General features: G+C 46.0%; 1 protein-coding gene across 4 annotated transcripts in view; it reads left to right on the plus strand.

The window, feature by feature from the left end:
• Positions 1-25960, plus strand: part of MAF (MAF bZIP transcription factor) — a 336721-nt gene that overhangs the window by 16472 nt on the left and 294289 nt on the right. Inside the window, exon 3 of one of the 4 annotated variants that reach the window (XM_078062361.1) lies at positions 815-1733. The exons of 1 other annotated variant lie outside the window; for it this stretch is intronic. The gene's annotated coding sequence lies outside the window, so the exon portion shown is untranslated. Of the gene's footprint in view, positions 1-279; positions 640-814; positions 1734-2633; positions 3812-25960 lie in introns of those variants that run through there. 2 more of the 4 variants (XM_078062360.1, XR_013444027.1) reach the window with 2 other exon arrangements.

The following is a 25960-nucleotide window of genomic DNA, read 5'->3' on the forward strand; positions in this document are numbered from 1 at the left end:
GGTGTAAAATTTTCCATGGTAGCATCCCTGGGTGGTGTGATGTTAGCATCTTTGCCATGGAAATAAGTGATGATGTTGCTTGACCCTAATACCAAGGGTGGCTTTGGAATCCACCTGAGGGGCCGTCCCTCAGCTTGGATTAACACAACTGCCCCTGCGTTGCACCAACATTGAAAGTTGGCCTTCAAGACACGTTCTCTCTTCTTGTGTGCTGAAACCCTATTTTGCAAGGTGGTGATGGATCTTAGCCTGCTCTTGTCTATGCTCTGCCCATTTCAGATGTTCCTGACATTGGCTAAGACCCATCCGGATGCAACCAAGCCTTACAGAGCTGCCTTGGGGCAGGGCAGGTGGGATGCATACATAGGGGAGAGGCCCGTGTGTAGCTTTCCTGTCACCTGTGGGAGAAGCTGATGGAACTTGTATAAATAGTACTTCCTGGGTTCTAAGTACCCGTCAGTTTTTGTTTTTGTTTTTGTTTTTGTTTTCCTCTCTCTCTAGTCTTACAATTAGCTGAGTGGACGTATTTTATCTTGACTGTACCCATGCCAATATGAATCCAAACAAATGTAAGGAAGGCTTCATTGTTTTATGAACCGGGATAAAAACAAAAAACAAAATAAAACAGCAGTAGAAGTATTCAGAAATCTTGTTTTTATTTTGTATAACTTGACCTCCCATGTTGCCCATAATCATCCAGAGAAATAAAACTCGAGCATGGTTTCCCGATGCCCTGTGTCAATGTGGGTGCCTTAGCACGGCTATTTAGCTCAAACATAAAATTAAATATGTCATAATCGTGTTTCCCTTGCAGAGCCCATCAAAATATTTTAACAGAAATGGTGAATCAGGTGCTGTCATGCAAAGGACATGTGAAAACACAGACTGTAAGTTCCGGATTCTTGGTGCCTCTGTTGAGAGAGCCCAAGTGAGAACAGTGGCTGGTCTTGACTGTCTTCATTTCAGGCCCCTCGGGGCTTCTAAATACTCAGTTTTTAAAGTACATCCTCCACCCCCCACGGCAGCAAGGAACAGAATGCTGTCCTGTACGCAGATCTGGAGCGGACCCATCCATCACAAGTTCCATGAGTATGTCTTAAGTGAATTACATCAACGTATTTGTTGGCACTGAGAAAAAAAAGGGGGGGGAAATAATTTCACTTAACGTGTTTATTATGCGGACTTACCTAATTGCTTGTTGTTGTTTGCTTATTTAGGTCATGCTCCCACACAACTTCCATCCGTACCCCCTTTCCATACAAGGTCTGCCTACTGTTTTTCTTTCGGTGGGCTCTGGTCGACTACTGAGCTGGTTTAATCAATTAATTATAGCAGAGCAGGTGCAGGGTAACTAGCCTGATGATGCCATATGAAGTCATATTTTCAGTGAGCCCTAGGATACTATTGAAGGGGCAACTTAAAGAAATTACGCATTTAGGGGGGAAAAGGGAAGAAAAGAGTTTTGGTAAAAGTACGGCGCTCATTATTTAACACAAAGTGATGCTCCTGTAAAGAGCATCTGTGCTAAAAGCACACATTCAGTCACCTACCAGAAGGTCAGACTTACTGCTGCCGTTCACAGACGCCAATGTCGAGACCCTCTTCACCTGCCCATTGCTGAGTCTTCCGTTTCCTCCAACCAAAAATCGCTGTAAAGTTGTTGTTCAGTGTCTGCATTTTGGGGTTTTCCTGGCACCTAATGAAATTATTGGCAATAAATAAGCTAAGCAGAAGGGTTAGTTTTGATTTTTTTTTTTTTTTTTTTTTTTTTTTTTGGTCTTTTTGCAACATTTGGAACATGCTGGGGCAGGGGTTAGCCAGTGGGGAAGATTCAGTGTGCCTCTGTTTCCAGCATCCACGGGAAATATTACAAAGCCGTTAGCACTGATAGAATTTCAGGTGGGAATTAACACTAAGTAGGGGGAGGGGAGGAGCAGTTCCAGGTGTTGGGCAGGAAACTCAAACCAGCTGTGGGGATCACAGGTACTGTCCAGGGAGAGGACTCAGACACAGGAGCAGTGACCTCAGATGTAAGGCCCCAGAAGATATTAACACCTCATTAACAATCCAGGGGCACACATCCTACAACATAAACCCTGCCTGCAGGAGGTGAGAATGACAAGAAAGAAAGAGAGGACACTAGTTGGGTTTTGTTTTCACCTTTTCCCTCAGCAAGCTTTGTCTAATGACCTGTTATTCACATGCAGCCAGGGAGGATTTCTTTGTTCATTCCTGTCCACTGAACAGCCCAGTAAGTTCATTAGCCAGCAGGTAGCCAGCGGAGGTGAGAATGGAATTGATTTACCCTGAGGTCACACCTCCTTTACATTGGGTTTTACAAAGTTTCTTTTTTTCTTCCCTGGCTCTTTCCGCAGCAGAGTTGTGTCCTGGATTTACAGTTATTTTACAGGGCTTCGGAACGAGGGGTGACTCCCCCCTCTCCCCAACAACAAACTTAATCAAAATGTAGACCTTTGGTTGCCAGTGGTAGTTAATTACAGGGCTTGAATCTGTACCGCGATGGTGTGCCTCAGGCGGGTTCATATTTTAAAATGAAGTTCATTCCTCATGTACATGAAAAGAGGGGAAAGCTGGTCAGGGGTGGGGGGGGGGTCTCTTCCTGGGCTGCAAATTTTGAATAAGGGAATAGAATTTCCTGTTTACGTTTTAAAAATTTCTCTTCCTTATTTTCCTGCCCTCTCTCTCACTTTATAACGGAGCTATTAGAACACTTTCGAGAAATCTTAAGGTGCACACGATACGTTTCAGTGTTTGGAATCATGCGTGGCATTTTAGAAGGCCACGTGAGTCTGCTGAAAAGGATGTGTAGCATCTCCCTGCTCTCAGCAGTAGCCAAGAGAAGTCAGAAATCCCTTCACCCATATTGACCTTTTGGACACAAGCTAAGAACTGTTTTCTCGTACTTTGCTCCAGTGAGTAGCCCATACACACACTTATGTTCTGATGCCCAAAGACTGTTTTATTTATTTGTTATTGGGTTTTCCCAGACTTTTTGTTTTGTTTTGTTTTGTTTTTTCTTCTCTTTTTCTCCTTGGAAAGCCCAGAAGCGGCTTCTCCCCATTGCAAAGCGCACGGGCCCGCACAGGCTTGCCTGGCACCTGCGGGGTCTGCGCCTGGGCGCTCGCTCCGTCACCGCGAAGCGGGGAGCGTTTGTGACGAGGACTGGGTTTCCCGTCAGCCTCGGAGCAGCGCTGCTGCGCAGGGCTGATGGCTCCCAGCTGCCCTCCTCCCCAGCAGCCTTCCGGAGACCCCGGCTGCCTCGCAGGCCCGTCGGCCTCGCCTTCTTGCGCTTCGCACGTGCTCCTCGTTGTCCTGATGGAGCGGAGCCAGCGAATCAGATGGTGCGCTCTTCCGCACGCACGCGTCTGCCCCAGCTTAGTGGTCGCGGAGGAGGTTGTTAGCGAGCACGGGCTGTCTTCTAAACGCAGTCTCCGTGGGTAGTCGGGGAGCCTAATTATTCAGAAGTTACCCCCGTTGGATCTGAACTTTGGTTACTTGGTAGCATCCTGACAAGACCCCGGTCTAAAGGCAAAAAGGTCATTGGTCACGAAATAGCACATGGCAGGTGCTATAAACCCTCCCTACAGACTGGCGGTCAGATAGGACGCCGGGCTCCCAGACTGAGCCGGTGGGATCTGAGTCGGAGAGTCTGGGCCTCGACTCCAGGAGAAAAGCCCGGGGTATACCTTGTTCCCTGACGGAGAGCGGGAGGTTTCCCTTGTCCAGCCAGAGCTCGGAGCTTTCACAGCCGCATGGGGAAAGCCGTCCTGTCCCGGAGAGGAAGAACAAAGTAAGGAATGATTTATTTTAAATATTTTCCTCCTATTTTGTTTGAGCCGGCCGATATTAGTATTGAGAAACTTTCTGTCCTGTTGCTGGAAAACTTTTATTATTATTATTATTTTTTTTATGGCATTGGTGGGAATGGGGGCCCGGGGATGGGGGGTGGGGGGAGGAGTGCGGTTCCTGCAAGGTGTTTCTGTCTGTCTTGACTCATCATTTTACAGTGTCATTCAGATTCGCCGTTCTCGGCACCATCATTTCCTTCCACAATAAAAAAGGCACCTTCCCATGTTTGCCACGGTTAACACGGATCAGATTTTTACTTTAGGGAAAATGAGATCCGGGTGTGTGATTTCGTTGTAAATTCGTCAGGAGTTATTTGCAGAGCCACTGAGGATGCTGTTGTTCTGAGAATGCAATTTTTACTGTTTCTTTAAAATTTAATTGGGATCAGGTCACTGTGTGGTTTCAACTCAAGGCTTTCTTTCTTTTTTCTTTTTCTTTCTTTCTTTTTTTTTTTTTTGCTATTGCAGGCTGCAATAAAGTGATTTGTAATTTATATTTCAAACTTTGGTATCGTTAAACTAAACTGTAAAGACTGGCTTTGGGGTTTTGCTCATAAAATAAATATTTGAAAAAATATAGCAGTGAGGCTTACACAGTAGAGGCAATGTAAGTACATGTATATCTGTGTATATGAATATATACGTATGTATTTTTGTTCCTGGAGACTCTTAACCCTAGCCCTGAAAAGGCATTTTACAAAATTGTGACTTTCTGTAAACGTCCAAGTATGAGCATACTCTGGTAAGAATGTAAGCACATTTTCTTTAATGAACTTCTAATTTGTTTTTTAAAACTCCAGTCATAATTCACATTAACTTATTCTTTCAGTTATTTTATTTTTGCACTGAAGAGTCCACGTATCCATGCTAGAATTCTCTGTAAGCTATAGTGCTCCTTAGCTAGGAAGACTTTTTTTTTTCTTTCCTCCTAACAAGGAAGCTCATTTAGAAAGAAATGTTTATGGGAAGTGCTTGTCAGTTGGCATTTTTACTGGTTTGCTAACCCAAAGGTAAAATATAAAGCCATGTCTTTTCCTCGCTGGCTTGTTGTTACTAGAAGGGTCCCTCCCTTGTTAGCTTGATAAATAATTTTACTAGGGGGACTCTGCTGTATTTTTATGCTTGCTGTCTATTTTCTGCTTGCTGCAAATAAATTTCTGTACTCAGAGGGCACTAAAACTCCAAACACATGGTATTTTCCCATTTTGCTGCTGGTCGCCTGAAGTATTTATTCCATCTCGTGTTTTTAATTAATTTTTTAAAGGAAAAAATAAGTTGTGGTTAATATCAGACAAAAATTTGTCATATATTTCTCAGCACCGTTGGGTTTGAGCAGGGAAGGATGGCTTTTTGAAAGGATTCGTGTCTCACATTTGTCCAGTTGAAGACAAGAGTTATTTATTGGGGGAGTCCTGAAGTTTTCTCGTTATAGATTTCCTTGTCTGTCTTTCCAACTTTAAATATTAAGCTGTTAATATGAGAAATGAATAGGGCTATAGAATTCTATCTAGAAACAAGGCACTCCACAATAAAATCTTTACCTTTGAAAAATGATTCATTGTGTGAAAGTAGAGATAAAATTGATCATAGGTATCAATATGGATATCGGCATCCACCTGAGTCCCAGACATTTAGACATGGGATTCATTACGACTGAGGTGAGGTTGGTGTGGATCACTGGGGGAAAATGGGTGGTACATACCTAAAGATAAATACCCTATAGCATTCCAATAAAGTAAAGTAAAATAAAATAAAATAATTAATATATCCTGTAATTGCAAACAACAAACATAGCACATACCAGGTGTACAATAAAATGTTTCCTGAAGGAATGACATGCACATTGGTAGAACAAGTGATCATTTTAAGTGAATGCCAGATTATTACATGCATTGAAATACGATTTCTTTCAAAGCAGATATGCTGCTTGTTATGTGTGACTTGTTATTTGCCCATTAGCAGGGTTTTATGTTGTGAAATTGGAAAACATTTTTAGAAAGGTACCAGAGACATAAATTTGAAGCCAGATTGCCAGCGCATGTCACCAACATCCCCAGCATTGGGGAGACTGAGTCAGAGGTTATCTGGAGTCAGTTTCTGCAGAGATCACCAAAACGAAGAGGAAAATGTAGAAGAAGGGCCCACATACGAGTTCTCGACTATGCACAAAGGTCCAAAGGTCAAGATTTTGAACACTCATTTTCTTGGGTTTTGAACCATAAGATTTAGTCAAAATATTTTCACTATAGATATATATGTTATTATAACATGTATGTATCTTATTAAACATGTATATGGGTTTTATTTTCATATCCCACTTATCAGGGATTTCAGAGATTAGCTAGACTTTAAGATGATGGCTTGTTTTTCCCTCTACCTCTGCAGTTTATAGAGACTATTGAGAATCAGACTTTCTTTTATATTTAAGGGAGAGGTGAGACTCAGCATTTCCTCTGGTCACTGTAGGGGTATACCAGTTTGTCAGGAGTTAGAGAAAACTTCCATGGGGTTGCAGACCATGATGTTCCACCCAGCCTTGCTCTTTGGAGGTCATCCAAAGCCTCACTGGCTTTGATGACCACAGCTGCCATTGATTGTCTCCTGGGAGCCAGGACCTATGCCATCTTTGATCGTTACAACAACGAGAGGGGCAGATATTTTAATCCCCTTTATACAGATGAGGAAACTCGGGCACAAAGCTATTAAAATATAATTTGAGTCGACACTGCAGTCATGCGGATATTTATTTCTAGATAGATGCCATGCTACCCCTGCCCGGGTCAGCTTATTCCCTCCTTCCCAGTTAAAAAGCCTAGCGATTAACCTTAGCACATGTAGCATGACCTCAGTAGCCTTTTCCTCTTTTTCTGAGTTGGGTTGAGTGAAACCTAGAAAAAAAAATATTATAATCTGATTAGTATCTAGAAGACTGGGACTGGTCCTTCTCATGATCTTGACCCCGAGGACCCCCTCCAGCTCTAAAGTCAAATGATTCTGTGGTTTGATTTCAGTAGCTACCAGAGCAGCCTTTTCCTACTCAAAGATAAAGATTGTCATTTCAAGAGCATTTAAAAAATAATAGATGGTACGTTTCCTTAATACCCTGTAATGTGTAAAGTGTCAGGTGCGCAACTGACACTCAGGAAATTGCAGGATAGTGAAGATAAATCAGCATTAAATCACTCCATTGAAAGCCTCGTTTAATAAAAAATTGTCAGCAAAATCTGTAGTAACATGAGAAGGAATACACAGTTTCTGCATCTGTAAAATAGGATTGTAAGATAGGATTGTGCAAAGGATTAAATACAATGATGTATGTAGAGCACCTGGCGCAGAGGAAACCCCCCACCACACTCGGCCTTGCTCAGTATTATATGGAATAAAACTTTGACCTTGACACTTTGCAAACAGTGGTTTGTTTTAACATAACTTTGCTCTTACGATATCACACTTATTCCCCTCTGCTAAGTGTGGTCAAATTGGAAAATGGAGAAAAACCTAGAACAGTAGTTTATGACTATTATCTGCTTTATCTGTTCTCCCCTGAAAAAAATGCCATCACCCCTTAAATTTTTTTTTAAAAGATGTGCTTGGGGGAGTTCTGTGGTCAAATAATTCAGGGAATTTATGGATTAGGCAAAATCAAACATTTATTTCTGCCATCATCCGTCTTAGAGCCTTATATGCTCATATTATTGTGACCCTCTATGGGGAAGGAACGGCACAGCTAAACACACTGTATCCTCCAAACTTACTTGAACATGGAACCTGTTCCCTAATGAACCGTCTTGTGGAACTAACATCACAGGACAGTTTTGAAAAATGGTGATTGAAATACTAAATTTTATTTAGGACTCGAGGATCCCTTTACTCATTTCCCCCATGAAAGTCGTGTTCTGAAAGCTGCGTTTGTAATTCTGTGTATTTGTTTTATTAATCAGAGCCCTCTCTAACGGCTACAGGGCATCTGATCACCCGGAGAAGAAGCATGATTCCATTGATGTCTGTGCCGTCGAAAGCAAAGAAAACCTCATCACGGGGGTTTACCCCGTAGGTCTTTATGGTAACAGGAGTGACTCCTGGGTGCTCCCACTGCCTTCGTGAGCTCCCTGTGGGGTTTCCGGGCCCGGGTTTGGGATCCTGTGCTCTGATTAAAAAACCCAAGATCACTGTCAAATCCAGACTTTGACTGGGTTTGTGATTGGATGAGCCTTCCAAGGAAATCAGAGGTCCTGTAAGGAATATGTTAATGTCCTAGAATCTTGGACAGGGACTCTTTGGACATAAAAACTCTGCCTTCAAGTTTCTGTTCTTTTCTTATAAGGATAACGGTGTCCATTAAGGGCACGTATATACAAGCTAGGGACTGGAGGGCAGTTCGGGATGGAGGTTCATTCTTCCTGTGCCTTCTACCTCCCTTCTCTCTTTTTGTACACCTGCTTCATTCTTCCTACAGAAAGCAGGCAGGCCTTCTCTCCAGAGAACATGTGATTCCCCCAGTCACCTCTGGGTTCCACCCTGAACTTGGCTTTGAGTTTCTCGCAGGGGTGGGTCGCAGACTCTTACAACGCAGTTCTAGGAAAAGAGAGCTGATTGGCTCACCTTGGTCAGGTTGATTGATTGCTCATCCAATCAGCAGTGGCTAGGGGAGGGTCCTCGTCTGCGCCTTCCCAGTAAGATTTCCCCGAGAATGGGGTGCATGCAGCAGGGCTCCGAAGATGGGCACCTCGCAACACGGGGGAGGAAACTTTTACCCCAGACTTTTGTGCACCCCTTTTGGGGATAGACGTGAGTAGAATTAGGCCATGAACAGATCTCTGAACCCATTGCCAAGGTTGTTAACCTTGGATGCGCCTGTGGGAGCTTTTAAAACCATTGAGGCCCTGCCCCAGACCATTCACTCTGGAACCTCTAGGGGTTCAGGCGTCAGTATTTAAGTAACAATTCCCAGTGATTCTCAGGCACAGCCAGGATTTAGAACTCCTAATAGAAGACTTCAGGGACGCAGAAAGTGAAGAAATAACTGGTGACTTTCCCATATTTTATCGTTCTGTCTCACAGACTCAGCGTTTTTCAGGCCTGGGTTAAACTTAAAAGGGATGAACAATCGCTTTGTGCTTTTCCTGCTTCATCTGTTCTTCCCAGTCCTTCATTAACATCAAGTCTATGTAAGGAAGGGCGTAAGGAAGTCAGATAAGGCACGTAGGGAAAGCAAATTGCAGGTGGGGTCCAGAAGCCTCCTTCTTACACCTGACTTAGCCACTAAGCAGCCACATGATCCAGGCTTGCATATTGCCCTGATTACCCTGTGGAGTCTCATTCTTCTCTTTTGGGAAATGGGTCAAATAAGCCAAAATCAGAGACCATCTATGAGTCTACACAGTCAGCTAAGTGACCATGTCATCACAGATCCAGCACATGCAACGAGGGGTTGGTACTGAGGATTTTGAGCTAGCAGAATGGGTAATTTTAAATGTGTGATGGTATTCAGGGGAAAAAAAAAATTCTGCATATAAAAGAGAATAATGTATTTAGTTATTGAGTTACAAGGATAGATGTATTCCAAATGATTTGCACAAACTTTTACAAATGCCAAGGAGATGCTGTATTATTTGTTGTCATTACCACCAGGCACTTACTTAGCTAGTGTAATTGGGCTTATAGTAGAAACAGGACCGGAGAAAATGGTGCTGGCTGGGTTTAACCAAGATGTTTGATCACATGTGGTCAGACCCATTGATCCTCCACTAAAGCGTAGCATTAAACCACACAAAAATGGCCCGCTCTGAAGGCACTCTTCACTCTACTTTGTGAGACAATTACCTTTTAAATTTCTCATCTCCTCTTGGATTCTAAACTCTGTGAGCATGGAGTCTGAGCCTCATTTATTTTTGTGCCCAGCCCAGCCCTGCGTCGGTGAGCAGCACACAGCATCTGTGCCTCGGGTCCTTTCCGGAAAGTGGCAGAACACACTCAAATAGACAGCACAAACGAGCAAGCAAACAAATGAGTAATAAGAGCCTCATAAAAGTTTCTTAAGCGACAAAGATGCCATCTTCGCAATCTGTCAAAAATTCTTAGAGGTTGTTCTCTTAATCCTTTCCCTGCTTTTCAAAAGACCCATATCCTGACATTTCCTTGACACTTTTGTGGGCTAAGTTTCTTTTCCTGGACAGCTTGTTAAATATAGTCTGCACCAGCCAGACCTATTTCTTAATGTCCTTTTTTGGAGAGCTATTGGAAAATAAACCCCTTTTCTCTGGCTGGTTTGGCATCCGAGTTATTAGGCTTTATTTTAGGATTTAACTCAATGAACACTTCCTGTGCACTATCTATATACTAGAGTATGGAGTCCGTGCTGGAGGATTCAGAAACCAATGGACACAGTTCTTGCTCTCAAGATTCATTATTGATGCATCAGACAATTAAAATAAATAAATACTTGTCCTGCTTGATAAATGCTTTCCAGAAGATGTGGGGTTCGTGAGTGAGCAGGAGGAGGGTTGTCATTTTCTGAACACCCATGCAGAAGCAAAAGGAAACTAGATGATGTTTTTAACTTGAGATGGGGAAGGTCTTCCTTAGCCTGACCTAAAACCCACATGCTGTACAGCAAAGGGTTGATAAATTTGACCACATAAGCATTTAAACCCTACACATAGCAAAAACACCATTAACAAAATCAAAAGACAAGCAGCAAAGTGGGAAAAACTACAACCCACCAGATAGTCAAAGACCTAATTTCTTTGTTGTGAAGAGCTCTTATAAATCCACCAGAAAGAAGACCAACAACCTGACAGAAAACTGGGCAAATAAGAATGGACAGCTTTCAGAAGTAAACACAAATGACCAATAATCTTAGGAAACAGTGTCCATCCCCACTCCTAACCAAATCGTAGCAGCGAGAATATCGCATTTCGCCTGAAATGAGGGGTGATGGGCAGCCTCACCCACTCTTGTGAGCCTGTGAACTAGACAGCCTTTTAGCTGGCTTTTATAATATCTTGTAGCACAGAATATTCACAGGCAAAACGCCAGTTTCTACACATTTCCTGTTTGGGGATCTTAATTCACCACAGCAGTGTTGCTATTGCTGGAAAAAACCGTGTGTTTATGGGTGTGAGCTGGGGAGGAAGGATTGCCCCAGACAGGGACCAGTGGGTAAACTGGGGTCTGATGGAGAAGAAACTGGAAGGCCAAGCCAAAGAGGGCATGCAAACAGAAGTAGAAAACAAAGGGGAATAAATTGGGGTGGTGGGTGCCCTGGCCGTTTGCACGTTTCCCTTCCCCGAAGCCACTCCGTCCAGCCTTCATTTCCACCAGCCTGAACCCATCCAGGTATAGCCCCTCCCCCTTGGTCAATCTGCATGTGCTCCCCACTCCCTACCGGATAAAAGGCTCATTTGTGTTAATTGAATTAAGGCCGGTATTGTTCACTGAGCTGTAGCAGAGTCCCTCTGTGCTGGCCCTTTTCCGTATCATCTGCATTGTCACAGCCAAAGGTGTTGCGGGGGGGGGGTGGGGGGGGGAGGGAGGGGCATTTTTCAAAGAACTACATGGGGATTTGGTCACGTGTCTGCCATTAACATCAATCGCCAGCGCAGGGCAGAAATGCCTGGCACGTTCCTACACACACCTCTTTGAAAAATCGTCCCCTCTGGTGTTGCTACCAGGCTCCCCTCCACTGATACAGGATTTGGGGGCTTTGAAGTCGGTTGTGGAAATTTCACTGCCTTCTTTGACTCCAGCAAATTGCTCCAAAATGCTACAAATGTAAAAAAGACTAAGGGAGCTTTAGCAGCAGCTTAGAGGTGGAATCCCCTTAAGCCATTGACAGAAAAATGCGTTTCTTCTTTCAGTTTTTAATTTGTGAGTTATATGTTAAAATACAGCAGTGCTGTTCCAGGCTTCTCTCAGGAAGTCGGGTTTGGGGCGGTGAGGAAAGGGGTAGGTGGTAGCTCTAGTTCTTTGAACTGGTTGCATTTAGGGGCTTGCCTTGACTCGGGGTCAAAGCTGCCTGCGGAGAAATGGTGTAAGACAGATTGTGCCCAATGGGCTTGAAAAGCATTTGCAACATGGGGTCGGGCGTTTCCAAGGTGAACCTGGATTTGACTGGGTGTTGGGGCAAGTTGGATGCCAAGCCCAGAAATCCTGCAGACTCATGCTGTGTGAGTGCTGGAATGGGTAGGACGGGGAGATTCGAACCCACTGCTTCGTTCTGGGGCCAGGGTTACTGATGTGTTCACAGTCTTGCCTTAGGAGTGCCCCGTTTTGGGGGGACATCATTGGGCTTGGGTGCATTTTCTGAAAATCTCCCCGTAGTTCTTTTATTCCCACAGTGCGTTCGCCCTGTAACAGGTGCGTCAGGGAAGGACCGCTCGAGTCTCCCCAGGCTTCTGTCCCCCCTCCGCAAATACAAGGATTTGGCAGGAATCACAGGTTTTCAAACTCGTTTTGTTTCAACAGGGGAACTGTTTGTAACATGAAGGTTTATGTGGGGTCACTGTATAAAAAGGAAGCCACGGAGCGTGGAGTTGGCCCTCCAAATTGTCGCCTTTTGTCCCCCATCCCCCGGATTCCAGGATCTCTGCAGCCTTCTTTGAATATCTTTTAGGAATCATTCTCAAGGGAGTGAGAGCTCAGACAGTCTTTGATGTAGCACAGGCCCACTTTCCCTCACTACAAACACCGAGCGATCCCTCACCGTGCAGCAGGATGCACCCGCATCAGTGTCAGGCCTTTCCAGCTTTGTGACTTTGGGGAAGGCACTTCCCTTCTATAGACGGGATGACAGAACCAGCCTCGTGGAATTCTCAGTACAGGTGAAATCAATAAGCAGAGGCAGCCGACATGAGCAGTCACAACCGTGTCTTTTTTGGCTCGAAATGTTGAGGATCTTTTTTTTCTCAGGATTCAAGGGAATCCCGTAGTTTAGTTGGCAAAATGGACGGTTCCTTTCTGTATATCTGCCTCTTCCCTGTTTCTCTGCCCGTCACTTGTCACTGAGAAACGCGGTCTTTTCCCGGAAACCACACTAGACTGTGATCCAGGATCCGTACCTTTCACGCCTCGTGCTCAGCACTTAGCACAGGGCCCGTCACTGAACAGATTCCCAGGAGATGTTTGCCGGGTGGCCGACCGGCGGCATGCTGGAGCCCACTTCTGTGGGCAGGCAAGAGCCCGTTGGGTGCATCTCTTCCCAATTCCGTATTTAGGCCCTGGGAGCATGAAATCGGCCATGAATATTTGCAGCATGGAATGCAAATGCAGCTCAGAGCCCCTTTCCCTGCTCCCCTCCAACAGAGAGCTGGCTGTTAAACATCTAGCAGCACACCACTCTTTGAGCTGCCCAGATTTAAAAAAAAAAAGGAAATTGAGCAGAGCAGAAGCAACTGTATCAGAAGCATCATCTCCAGTGTGGCTGCTTTGACGGTGAGCACAAGGGAATCTGTGAAGGGAAGAGTGTTGTAGGCTGGAAGCATCAGAGGATCTTGGGGGACAGAGAGGGTATGGGTGTCTAGGAAGAAGTGATAGGATGTCCAGGCTCTGAGGACAGGATGGGAAAGGACGCGAGCGGGTGAATAAGGGAATGTTTCTCGCCTTGCCCAGGACAATTATGGAGGACAATTATGGGAGGCAATGGCGGGACGGGGGGATTCGATTAGGCGGACCTAGAAGGATGTTTAGGTATTGCTAAAGAGAAACTTGAATTTCACTGCCGCCGGCAGCAATCGCTGTACCTTGTAGATACATCCGCTTTAATGCAAAGCGCTCACCTGCTAAATGTACTGGCCTCCTTGAGCTGGTGCACAGTCCAACTAAACAGCTTCCAGAAAGTTTAGAAATTTAGGTAAATCGATGGGAGAGGGATCCAAAAAAGGAATAACGTGAGCAGCCGGGCTGTGTGAGGCTGTGGTTTGAGGCTGAGAGCAGAGGGAACCGCTACACTGTCCTCGCTGTTTCTGTCCAAGATTCGGGCTGATGGGTCATGGGACCAACCTCAGTGGTTTTTAATTTTAGCGCGTTGGACGTTGACCAGTACCTCCCTGAGAACCTGGGTCAGCTCCCTCGAGGTCGGTGGTTCTCAATGTCAGCTACCCCTGAGAATCACCTGGCAAGCTTTCAAAATCCCGGTGCCTCAGCCCCAGCCCAGCTCAGTGAAATCAGAATCCCAAGGTGGGATCAGTATTTTCCTTGGAAGGGCCCCAAGTGACTGTAGTGTGCAGCCAAGGCTGAGAGACACTGCTGTAAGGCATTGACTTTCGACTTGGGTGGGCATCCGGCCCCCCGAAGGACACCTTGCAACTCTGATTGCTAGCCCCCATCCCTGGAATTTCAGATTTTAGCAATCTGGGCGTGGCCCAGAGTTTCTATTTCTAACCTGTTCTCAGGTTCTGGAATGGGGCACATTTAAAAACTACTGCCTCCAGGTATCGGAAGCAGCATTTGGAAAACTATCCAGTGGGGTCCCCGGCCCAGCTCTGCAGTTCTCATCTGCATGACCCCACGCATGTGTTGGAAGCATGCGTCTGAACGCGGGATGATACTGCTCCCCACAGGACAGGAGGGCAGCAGGGGATGGGAGGAGAGCAGGGATGCCCTCAGTGTGTAGGACAGACCACGCTGGGATGGAGAAACCCTGCTTTCAAGCTTCGGAGCTTTTTTTGACTTCATACATGAAGTGGGGATAGTCGTACTTGTTTTTCTAGATTGCTGCTAAGAATAAATGACATCCTACAGATAAAGCACCGTAGGCAGGAAGCGCTCGGTAAAGGGGAGTACAATCCACCCTTGAACTACAGGGGTTTGAACTGCGCAGGTCCACTACCTGCAGGCTTTTCTCAATAAATATATGGACAGCACCGCCAATGTATTTTCTCTTCCTGATGATTTTAATAACATTTCCCTTTCTCCAGCTTACTTTATTGTAAAAATACAGGATGTAATACAAATATCATACAAAATACGTATGAACTGACCGTGTTATCAGTAAGACTCCTGATCAACCCAGTAGGCTCATAGTAGGTAAGCTTTTGGGGGGTGAGAAGCTATGTGTAGATTTTTGATGGCACCGGGGTGGGAACCCTTAATCCCTGTGTTGTTGACAGTCAAATTTTGTAGTTCTTACCCAGCTGGACCACTCAGTGATGTAAACTTGTTGGAGGGACTTGACCTCCATGGACCTGTCTTCTCATCTGTAAAATGGGCACAGGAATAGGACCAAACCCTGAAGGATAGTTGCAAAGATTAAAGAAGGTAATCTATGTGAAGTCCTCAGAAGCACTCGACAAACATCCATGATTATGGTTTCCCATGATACCTTTGCACAGACCTTGATTGTCTCCCTTGAAGAGTCTAAGATGCTGACTTATGGCTTCTCACTTAGCAGGCCTGTGATATAGGTGGAAGATTGGCTAATTTCTGGTTTTCAGGTTGCAAGGGCTCAGGAAGAGCAGCAGGGATAGGGCATCCTCTTAGCATTCCAGGCCAGACCCGAGACTCCAGAGCCGGATGCTGCTTCCAGAGCGCCCAGCTGCATGCGGCTGCTCAGGTTTGCTTACTGTTCCCAGCTTCATTACAGGTCTGTTTTGGTGAGAATTTGGTGATGTGAAATTTTTAGAAGACAAAACATCCCCAGGACCCATATTCCATAGATAGATAGACCTCAAGGCGCCAAGTGACCGAGGGTGCAGCCCCACCCAAGCCTCCCCACTTTCCAGAAGGAGCAGGAATTTGAACCCAAGTCTCTTTGACTCCAGTGCCTGGTTTCTTCGCCAGCCTGTGGCTCATGATGTAAGTTATACCAGGAAGAATACCTCAGGGGTGCCCGGGGGCCTTCCAGAGACACCCCAGTCCAACCAAACCTCCTGTACAGAGAGTTTCTGCTCCCATCTGAACCACAGCCTCAGAGGTAAACGTCCTTTCTCTAATCTGCACACAAAATGGATTTTAGCAAGTGGATTTTATTGAGGAACAGACTCCTACTTCCCCCACCCCCAGCATTCGAAAACATATTGTCTTCTTTACTGTAGTTCATTTTGCTTTCCGAGGTGATTAATGAATTAAAGATGCAGTGTATTTATTTTTTTGCCTGATTACCATTCTGTAATAAATCTAAGCTCTGGAGTCTGTCGATGCAGGAAGGCCAAACTGCCTCTTCGGAAAATAAAGGTTTGTACATTAAGCTCAACTTCCAGCTCTCTGAAGCAGGAGAAAATTCACCTTTAGAGCCTTATAAAAATAAGAGGGAAGCTCAGACACTGGCTGGTCCCTAGAAGGTTCCATTTCTGTGCATGAAAAGGCACTTTGCACACATCTCCCTAGACATGGGAAGTACCTCTTGACCCGTAGAGGGAATTTTTTTATTGGGAATTCCGAATGTCAGGCTATTCATGGAGGTGATGGTTGGGAGGGGGGTGGCAGCCATGAAGACCTTGTCCCAGCACAGTGAGCTCTTATTATCAGTTTGAAAATGATGCTCTCTGCAAGCTGCACTCATCTCTGGCTGAATGGCTATGAGAACACTTGAGCGTGATATTGTTGGTTCCCAGGGAGAGCTCCCGGAAGGCAAGGGACCGGCTTGCCCAGGAGACCAGGGTAGCATGGCGGCCAAGACCACTGCTCCTGGACTCAACGTGTCCAGCTCTGCCACACTAGTGGGGTGACCCCAGGGCTGTGGGACGTGGGCTTGCCCCCAGAACAGGTGTAGGGGGTGGGGCAACGCTTTGCCTTCTGAAGATCTTACTTCATATAACCCTCATCCAATTTGACCTGTACAAGGACAGGAAGCACATAAAAAAGAGACAAATAGGCGTTTCTGGGTGGCTCAGTGGGTTAAGCGTCTGCTTTCAGCTCAGGTCATGATCCCAGGGTCCTGGGATTGAGCCCAGCATTGTGTTCCCTGCTCAGCAGGGGGTCTGCTTCTCCCTCTCCTTCAGCCTGCCACTCCCCCTGCTTGTTCTCTCTCTGTCTGTCAAATAAATAAATAAATCTTAAAAAAAAAAAAAAAACTAGGTGGTAGTATCACTGGCAACTTCCTTTCCTTTTTTATGTTTTAAAAAGAAAAAGCAAAAAGCAAAACAAAAAAAATTTACTTAGCCTGTGGCTTAAATAGGTCCATTTCTCACTGCCAATGATTAGTCAGAATATATAAAATATAAAATATATGTGTTTATTTTACATATATATAATCATACGAACTTAGTAATAAAATATCAGATCGAATGAGTCCATTTCAAGGACTCTATAAAATCTCCTAAAAATATATTCAAGAGTCTGTCCAAGTGCATTTTCCTGGAAAGAGGGTCCCTACATTCATCAGAGCCTCAAAGGATCCAATAGCCAAAGACAGTTTGGGAATCAAACCACAGGTTCCAAAGACCTTCTCTGTCCACGTGAGGTTGCCAGCCCGGCGCTGGTGAGGATGAGGCAGGCACTGGAGGTTTCTCGGAGCCCTTCAGACCTCCGCAGGACTAAAGGGATGCAGGCAAGCTAGACTAGCTCAGGGCTGCCACTAGCTAGCGGAGCACTGCAGGCCACTCTCTGACCTCAGTTCCCCCCTCTGGAAAATGGGGACTTTCAGAAAGTCAGGTGGCCAGGACGCAGTGTGAGCTGGGTGCCAGGCCGAGATCAGCCCTGGGCACACGGTTGGTTGGCAAGAGGCTTGCATAGTCTCTCCCCCCGCCCTGGGAAGAGCCAGCAGCCCCGTCCTCAGCTGAGCTTCCCTTTGTGGAGTGGACAGCCCGGAGAGTTAGACACTGGGCAGTGGAGTGCCCGACCCCTGACCTGTACCCCCTTTCCTGACTGGCCCATGCCCCTGCGAGCCTCCCCAGTTCCTTCAGGATGCTGACAAGTTGAAGTCCCTCTCTGCAGGGGAGTTACGAGACTCAGATAGATGAGCCAGTGCTCCCCCAACCCTGGCTCGGGGTCCCACGGTGACACCACTGAGCTTGTGCACCTGTGGGCAAATTCCTCCCTTTTCTTCCTCCCCCAAATTCCTCCTTCGTCCCCTCTGCAAGCAGAAAATGGACGGTGTAGGTAACAGATACAAGAAAGAAGTGTCTCAGCAAGGCAGGCATGCTTCTTAGGGCCAAGAAATACTCTTTCCACCTTCTTCCCAACAAATCAAAAAATTGCCAAGATGGGGAGAGAGAGGCTGCCCCTGAGGACTTGGCATGTAATTGTGCAGTGCAGGTCGCTGGGTGGGAAGACCCCCGAGGCCTGAGGGGGTGGCAGGGGCAGTGAGGGAGGGAATCTCTTGAAAGCAGGGTTTGCACCACTTGAGATGCATCCCACCTGGAAGGTTCTCCCTTTTTGCCTTTGTTCCACGTGGAATTGTGAACTAGGTTAAGAAGAAGCTTCCAACCTAAACTAGTAGTTTGGGCCTGCCTTTCCCAGCATCCCAAAATGACGCAGGTGACTCTACTGGGAGGAGTCTGGGTGACATTTATGAAAGTGAGAACCTTTATAAGGAACAAGAGGCTTCCTCCTTCCAGGCCAGAATTCCAGATAGGACACCCCCTGCATGAGAATCAGGTATGACACCGCCCTGAGTTCACCCAAGCAGTCAGACTCGTTTTATGTGTGTGTGTGTTCATTTTTGCTAGCTATGTATTTATTAAAACATCTAGAACACTGCTGTCCAGTAGCATTATAAACAGGAGCCACATTTAAAATTTTCAATTTTCTAGCAGCCACATTTAAAAAAGTAAAAAGAAACAGGTGAAATCCATTTTAATATTTAAAATCAATACATCAAAATATTACAACCACATATGATCAGTATAAAAGTATATTTGTGAGATCTTTTCCAAGCATTTCCTTTTTGTGGCAGGTCCCTGCAATTGGCTGTGTGTCTCACATCGGATGCTAAATGATCAATGGTTAATGTGAACCAGTCAGGCTAAAAAAAAAAAAAAAAGTGTGCTTCCCAGAAAAAAAATTTTTTACACTGCTTCTGTTTCCAGATTTAAAGGCAAAACAGTTAGAATCAAATACAATTAAAAACTGTTCCTCAGCCGCACTTCAAGTGCTCGGCAGCCACGTGAAGCCAGAGGCTGCATCCTTGGACCATATAGTGAGCTCCAGAGTTGAGGCGTTATCCAAAGTATCTGAAAATCCCGAAGTACCAGGTGGAGTTTTAGCATCGTCTGGTGTCAGGCGCCTGTTTGCCTTGTGGACACTGCCTTCAGCCTGTATGGTGGATCCACCAGAGGGTAGGTGTCTGCCCGTGTAGTAGAAACACCTCGCTCGGTACCTACACGTCATACGGACTTGATGTTCGCTGAATGCAAGCATGAACAGGAGGGACGAATTAAGGACTTCCTGCCATGTAGATCAATGTGAATTTAAAATAGGAACCTGAAGGAGTTTTTGGTTTTTGGTTTTTGTGTGGGTGTTAAGAGGGGATTACAGAAGGCAGGAGGGGCTGCATTGCCTGGACCAGGGGAGGGCCTGGATCCAGAGGGGCAGGTATGGAGGTCTCATAGCCAGAGCCACAACCTGGGTGGAATTATGTTTCTTTCTCCTCTTCTACTTGTTCTGCTAAGGGGTTGAGTCCTGGGTTAGCGTTCTGGATAGCCACTTCCTGGTGAGTGTGGGGCCTCCTCCAAAACAGGGAGGCCTAAGAATAAGGGTTGAAGAGAGCATGAAACTCTCCCAGGCCTGAATATATGTAATGTATGCCCAGGCTTAGAATACTCTATAGTGGTAGTTGGCATCCAGGGCATAGATAACAGAAGAACGTTCCATGTTTTAGTTAGACAGTAGACCCTTAAGCTTATAAAATGGATTTTTTTCTCAAGGGCTAAGAAGTGTGCCTCCGACTTCTAGGTCCTGGAACATGGTGAGAAAGTCCTCTCACTCATTCCTTCCTCTTTCCATTAATTTAGTCATCCACCCAACATCACTTATTAAGAAACTATTGCTCGAGGCAGTGGGATGCTGGAAATATAGATGGGAGCACAACGAACCTAGTCCCTGCCCATTAGCAGCTTCGCAATCAGTTGGCAAAGCTGGACTTCTTGAAACAAAGATCCATTACAATTGTGCTAAGTGCCATAAAGGCTGAGACCAGAGTCCTGTGGCCAAATCCGGTCTGGGTGTTAGGGGATGGGATATTTACATTGAGTATTTAAGGATGAGAAGGATCATGTCTTGAGAAGTTAGGGAAAGGTGGTTGGAAAGGGGGAGTGTGTTCTGCAAGTAGAACAAGGAATGTGTTGGAAGGCTGGGCAGGAAGGAGCTGAAAGCTGGCTGCTGGACGCAAAGGGCTCATGTCAAGGCCAGAGACACCGTGGTGTCCATTCTGGGCTCCTTTGTACCTAGCTTGGCACCCAGCACCCCACAGGTGCTCAACAAATATTTTCTGAATTAGTGAAGGCAAAGAGTTATCCTGGGGATTCCTAACTTTTGGGGGAAACTCTTGTCAAGCACCCAGACACACCTCTTTTGTCAGCCCATTGAATTCCATTCTGAATTGTGAGGGTAATTATTCTAACTTCCCTTGGCTTTGGAGAACATGTTCTATTCCTCTTCTTAAGACCTCTCTCATAATCCTACATTTTTGGAGAAAAACAATATAATTCAGATTATTTTTCTCATTCTTAGCTACATAGCGTATATATTTTTTTGTTTTTAATTTTCAGCACTACATTGGTTCTACTTCATTTGAAATGCCTATATAGGCGATCACATAGGTTTCCTTCCTCTGCCCTTTCAAATCTTTCGATTTCTCCAATTTAACCAGCTGGGTCTCCAAAGCATTATGTGCCTTATGGAATTTCTTCAAAGAATAGTGTTAGTGACAAAGACATAAGGAGAAACATAAAACAAAGTAAAAAAAAAAACAAACAGAACCCAAACAACAATATAGCACGAGAAATTTCAAGAACCCATGTTCTGCTTTGCCACATCTGCCCATCAATATCCAAACCATTTACTGGTGTAGAGGAAGGGGCGGGGGGAGGGGGGAAAGGAATGAAATATAGCACCATCAGCATCTTTCATTTCTGTTGGCTCCTCCAATTTAAAAATGGAATCATGTTTAACATCTTAATTAGGGACAGTAATGTACAACAGTTTTTTTATGAACATCTAGTAATTTACTCTTGAAGTAAATTATAGTCAATTTATCTACAGTGACAAGTCAATAAAACAGTGCAAGGCTCAAACTTTTCAATCACCTAATATTTGTTTCCTCTTTTTACTACTGAATGGTGGTCAGGGCAACAGGTAAGGAGAGTGAACAGCTCAGGGTCGGTGCTGTGGCTTTTGAAATCTGCTACTTGTAGGCCTCCCCCCACGCTTTTTATAAAGATTTTATGTATACATTTGTGGGAGAGAGCGTGAGCGGGGAGGAGCAGAGGGAGACAGAGAAAGAAACTGAAGCAGACTCTGCTCTGAGCACAGAGCTTGAAGCAGGGCTCCATCCCACAACCCTGAGATTATGACCTGAGCAGAAACCGAGAGTCAGAAGCTCAACGATCTGAGCCACCCGGGTGACCCTGCAGCCTTCCTCTTTGAAAGTCCAGGTCCTATGTTTGCCAGCTCTGGTGATTTTGGCATTTGCAGAAAGATGCACATTGTTGAAGAGAAAGATGACCGGGCGGCCTTCTGGTTCTTGCTGTGTGGTTGATCAGGGTGATTCAAGTGGGAAACGCAACTACTGTCAGCTTTTAACCGAGGTTCATTCTGAAGAGAGTGTTAAGAGCGTGCACAAACCATCGTTAGCTGAAATCAAGGGACCTCCCCAGGCTTTCTTCTTGGTGGTGCAAGCTTGGTTAATAGCTAAGCCCACTCAAACCATGGCCGATGTCCTCAGGCGCAACACTTGTGTTTGATGAGCTGTACTGTGGTTTCAGAAATGGCGATCAGATCAAAGTAAACAAACACACACACAGCGACCAGGCGAGATTGCCGAGACACACCCTGCCTAGAGGTTTCTGTGGTGTTTTCTGTTGGTTCAGAAGAGAAGTACATGTGTCCAGCCAAGAATAAAAAATTCTGTGAATAATGTACCTGACTTCAGAGAAGGGAAGCATGAAAGTTACCCTGTGATCATGTCTTACAGTTTAATAGCTTCCTAAGGGTAGGGAACCCCCATTAGGAACATGAGAACCAGGTTAAAAATCTTAGAACAAAGGGGAAGATTTTTGTCTTGTTTTCCCCAGGAAAACCATTGGACTCATGAATGGAACCCCAGCTAGATGGCAAGATTTAGGACAGGGAATATCCGTTTGGCTCAATGCTGTATCCTCAGGGCTGAGGACAGTATTCCAAATTTATTGAAATTCCCCCATTCTGGGCTTCTTTAGAGGCCTCAGTTACCACTGTGCTTTGCTGTCTTTGAACAATGGAGCTGATCCCAAGAAGTTTGATCCAGCAATCCCTTTTCTCCTAAGTGAGAAGACAAATGATAATATAAAATCAGTTCCAATAATACCTTTTCTTTTAGCCCAGAGGAGCAAAGAGCTAAACTATAGTCATTTGAAATGACTAATCCAATTAATGTGATTTGATAGAGAGGAGGATACTCGACTTTAAACCCTGGCATTTCCTTGAGATGGGGGTGCTTGAACCAACTAGTCTGCCTTCCTTCCTTCCTCCTCCTTTCTCTTTTTAGTGTATAGTTTCCACTGTACTCACTCTTTTTTTTTTTTTTTTGAAGATTTTATTTATTTCAGACAGAGCAAGCACAAGCTGGGGAGAGGGGCAGAGAGAGAAGCAGGCTCCCAGCTGAGCAGGGAGCCCGAGGCGGGGCTCGATCCTGGGATCATGACCCAAGCCAAAGGCAGACACTTAACCAACCGAGCCACCCAGGCACCCCCATTGTACTCACTCTTTCAGGATGGTCTAGCTCAAGCATAATGGACACGTTTCCCTTTCACACTTGGATTTCCACTTTTTCTGACAACCATTGTGCTAATAAAATGGCCCCCACAGACCAAAGCAAGCCATGACCTGGTCGATCCCCTGGAGGTATGTTGGCTTCGATGGTCTCTGCAGGCTTGTTGTATGCAGTGGTTAGTTTCCAGGGCCAGGCTTCACCGAGGGGGTAAGAGAAGGCAACATGCTTCCCCTGAACAGCCCCCATCATAACATGGACCGTTCACTGTCCTTCCTTGATGCACCCATCAGCCTTGGCTTAAAGGTCGCTTCCAGGAGGAAGCTTTCTCTTATGGCCAGATTAGGCTCAGAGTCTCAGATGTATGGCCCCATACCATCTGCATATCTCCTTCATATCCCAGCAGCACAGCTCCCTGGGATAAATCTGTGTGTCTCCTCCCGTATCCTTGCCCCTCACAGGGTACTCGGCATACACCAGGCACTTGATATGTATTAGTTGAATACATGAGAAACTACATGTGACCCCTGTCTTTGTCATACTAAGTGGCATTACTGGAAGATGGCCATGTTCAGGTGTAATAGGCCATGCATGTAATGATTCGGAGCTGCCCTCTGTTATGATCCCTCATATTGCACATGAGGAAACTTGAGTCAAAGAGAATCTGACATGCCCAAGGCCATATAACTAGTAACCAGTGTAGCCAGGTAACAAAGTGAAGGCTGCAACCGGCACCTGGGACCAAAACGGTCTCAATCCAATTGTGCCCTGCACGGGGGGCTGACTCTACCAGTGGATGCTTCTTCTTGCTCACAGGCAGGGATGTTTTCACTGCCCCTCTGTGCCTGGGCGCCTGGAAAATGCTGTGGCAAGATCGTTGGCAAAGAAATTCCAGTTTTCTCCTCTTCCACCCTCAAACTGCTGATCTTGGCCATTGTCTAATTTTCTCCTCCAAAAATGGAAACTTTGGGAAATTACCTTGGCAGAAAAGTCTTTCCTAGCTCTTCCGCAGAAGCCCATGCATTGATACAGCTGGCACTTGTGATGGAATTGAATTAAAAGGAAAAACAAAACACAAACTCACTAGCTGAAATCTGTCAAATGGGGCGCTGGCCGAAAAGAATTTGTATGTATAGAAAGATGGCAGAGAACCCACAATGGAAAATCACCACCAGAGCCGACACTTATGGAGCATTTCTTTGTGTTAAGGACTGCTCTAAGCTCTTCATTTCATATATATTAAGTCCTTACAACAACCCTATAAAGTGGTTGTGATTAATTATCTCCATATTTAAAATGGGTAAATTGAGGCATAGTGAGATTTATCTGACTTGGCCTCGCTCATACAGATTATCTGTGAAGGTGCCCATTGTGCTTGGGATGAAGAAGAGCAGAGATTTTCAAAGTCTACTCAAGTAACTACTGTCTGTTCTCAGTCCTCACATTGGTGGCTTAAAATCATGGTGAGAGTGTTTACACCACTGAAATCAGTAAACACTAGAAATCTGCCCTTCCCCAACCTCTGAGAGCTGGTTGTTTAAACATTGATCAGCACATTGACCTGCTTGGAGGTAAGAAGGGGCCAGGTATTGAAGGACAGTGAATGTATTTCAGAGACCTCAGACTATAATTTATAGAGTATTGGTTTTTGTCTTAGCTCAGGTTTCTAAAAAAGCAGAGCCTGAGGCAGGCATTAAGTACTGATCTTTCATTGGGAAGTACAGTCCTGGGGCAGCATGGGTAAGGCTCCAGGGAAGTAAAAGAGTAGGGGGGGAAGGAAACAAACATAAGGTGATGGAGTGGTGAAGAAGAAAGGCCCCAAGGAACCAAGGGAGCATGCAAGATGTGTCCAGTACAGTTTTCAAGCTGTAGGTACAAGAGTCTCGGTTGTGGGAGCTTGTCCTAAGGACAGTTTTCTGGGACCCATCCTGAGTTCTGAGTCTTCAGAACCGGGGTTGGGCTCAAGAGTTGGCCTTTCTGGGGAGCATCCTAGGAGAATTTGAGGCAAGGGTTAATGGGCCCACCCAGAGGAACGCTGGGGTACATGAAGGGGACTCCACTCTTTTGTAAGCATCCTCATCCACCCTTCTTGTCTTCCTGTCTTTCCTTCTGACATCCTTTCTGAAATGCCATTCAGACCTCTGTAACTCTGATCCAGTTCTGGCTCTGATCAGCTTTTCCCGCCAGCCCTCAGGTTCCCGTGAGGCGGTCTTTCCCTCTGTCGGGGCACCCGTGGTGCGGCACACATTCTGCCAACTTCCTCATGGGAGTGTCTGAGAAGACGGGCTCCAGAGACCAGCAGGTGCAGGTGTGGGATACTTTACTTGGTCACTTTACCTCTTTCAGGTCCTCCATCTCTCCATCTGCAAATTGGAGACCCGGGTCCCCACCTGATGGGGTTGTTGAGAGGGTCACATTGGAGGATCCTTCTGCTGCAACTCACATGGTCCCCGCATGTGGTAACTGAGCGGCACATTACTGTCACATGGGTATCAAGCTGTGGGGAGAGTGCACAACTGATCTTTCCCCCAGGGAGATGGCCATAGGACCGCAGTGTCTTCCAGGGCACCATGCTAGACACTCCTTCCAGAAGGCAGAGAGAAGAGCTCGGGGACTTGCAGCCATCCCCAGGGCTTCCTTTGAAGCGCCAGAGTCCCCAGGAGCTGGGCCCACTCCGTGGTGCCGGCCCAGGGCTCAGGGTCAAAGGCAGGTGGTGCGGCAGAGACACCATGCTGAGGAGTCTCTCTGACAAAGGTGCTTTCTGAGCACGGGCTGACTCCAAACTGTCTGCCTGGGCCTCCCCCGGGAGAAGCTTCTGAACTGGGCTGGCTTGAGGCTCCAGCAGTGTCAGGATGGGCTCACACCAGCCTCTGCCCTCGCCGGCATCTCCTCTGGGCCAGGGCCGTGGAGGGACTGGGGTCTGTGGGAGGCTGTTCCGCCGCTGCCCAGCTCAGCAGGCTTCTCTTGCATTGTGGAGCGTTGCAGAGGGCCAGGGCAGCCCCTGGACATGGACGGGCTGCAGGAATGGGTTCTTCCCTCCAAAGAGACCCGTATCTGTTGCCAAAGCAGAGGTTGAGTGGACGGCTGGCAGTTTCCGAGTACCTACTATGTGCCGGGCATTGGGTTTCCTCACTTCACTTAATCCTCCCCAATTAAGCCAGGTTGGGGATGACCTGGAAGGTGAAAGACCATCGCCGTCCACACACCGAATCTATGGATGAAATGCCATTTCCATGACGGCAGCTTA

This window comes from Halichoerus grypus, chromosome 15, assembly GCF_964656455.1.
Source record: "Halichoerus grypus chromosome 15, mHalGry1.hap1.1, whole genome shotgun sequence".
NCBI lineage: Eukaryota > Metazoa > Chordata > Mammalia > Carnivora > Phocidae > Halichoerus > Halichoerus grypus.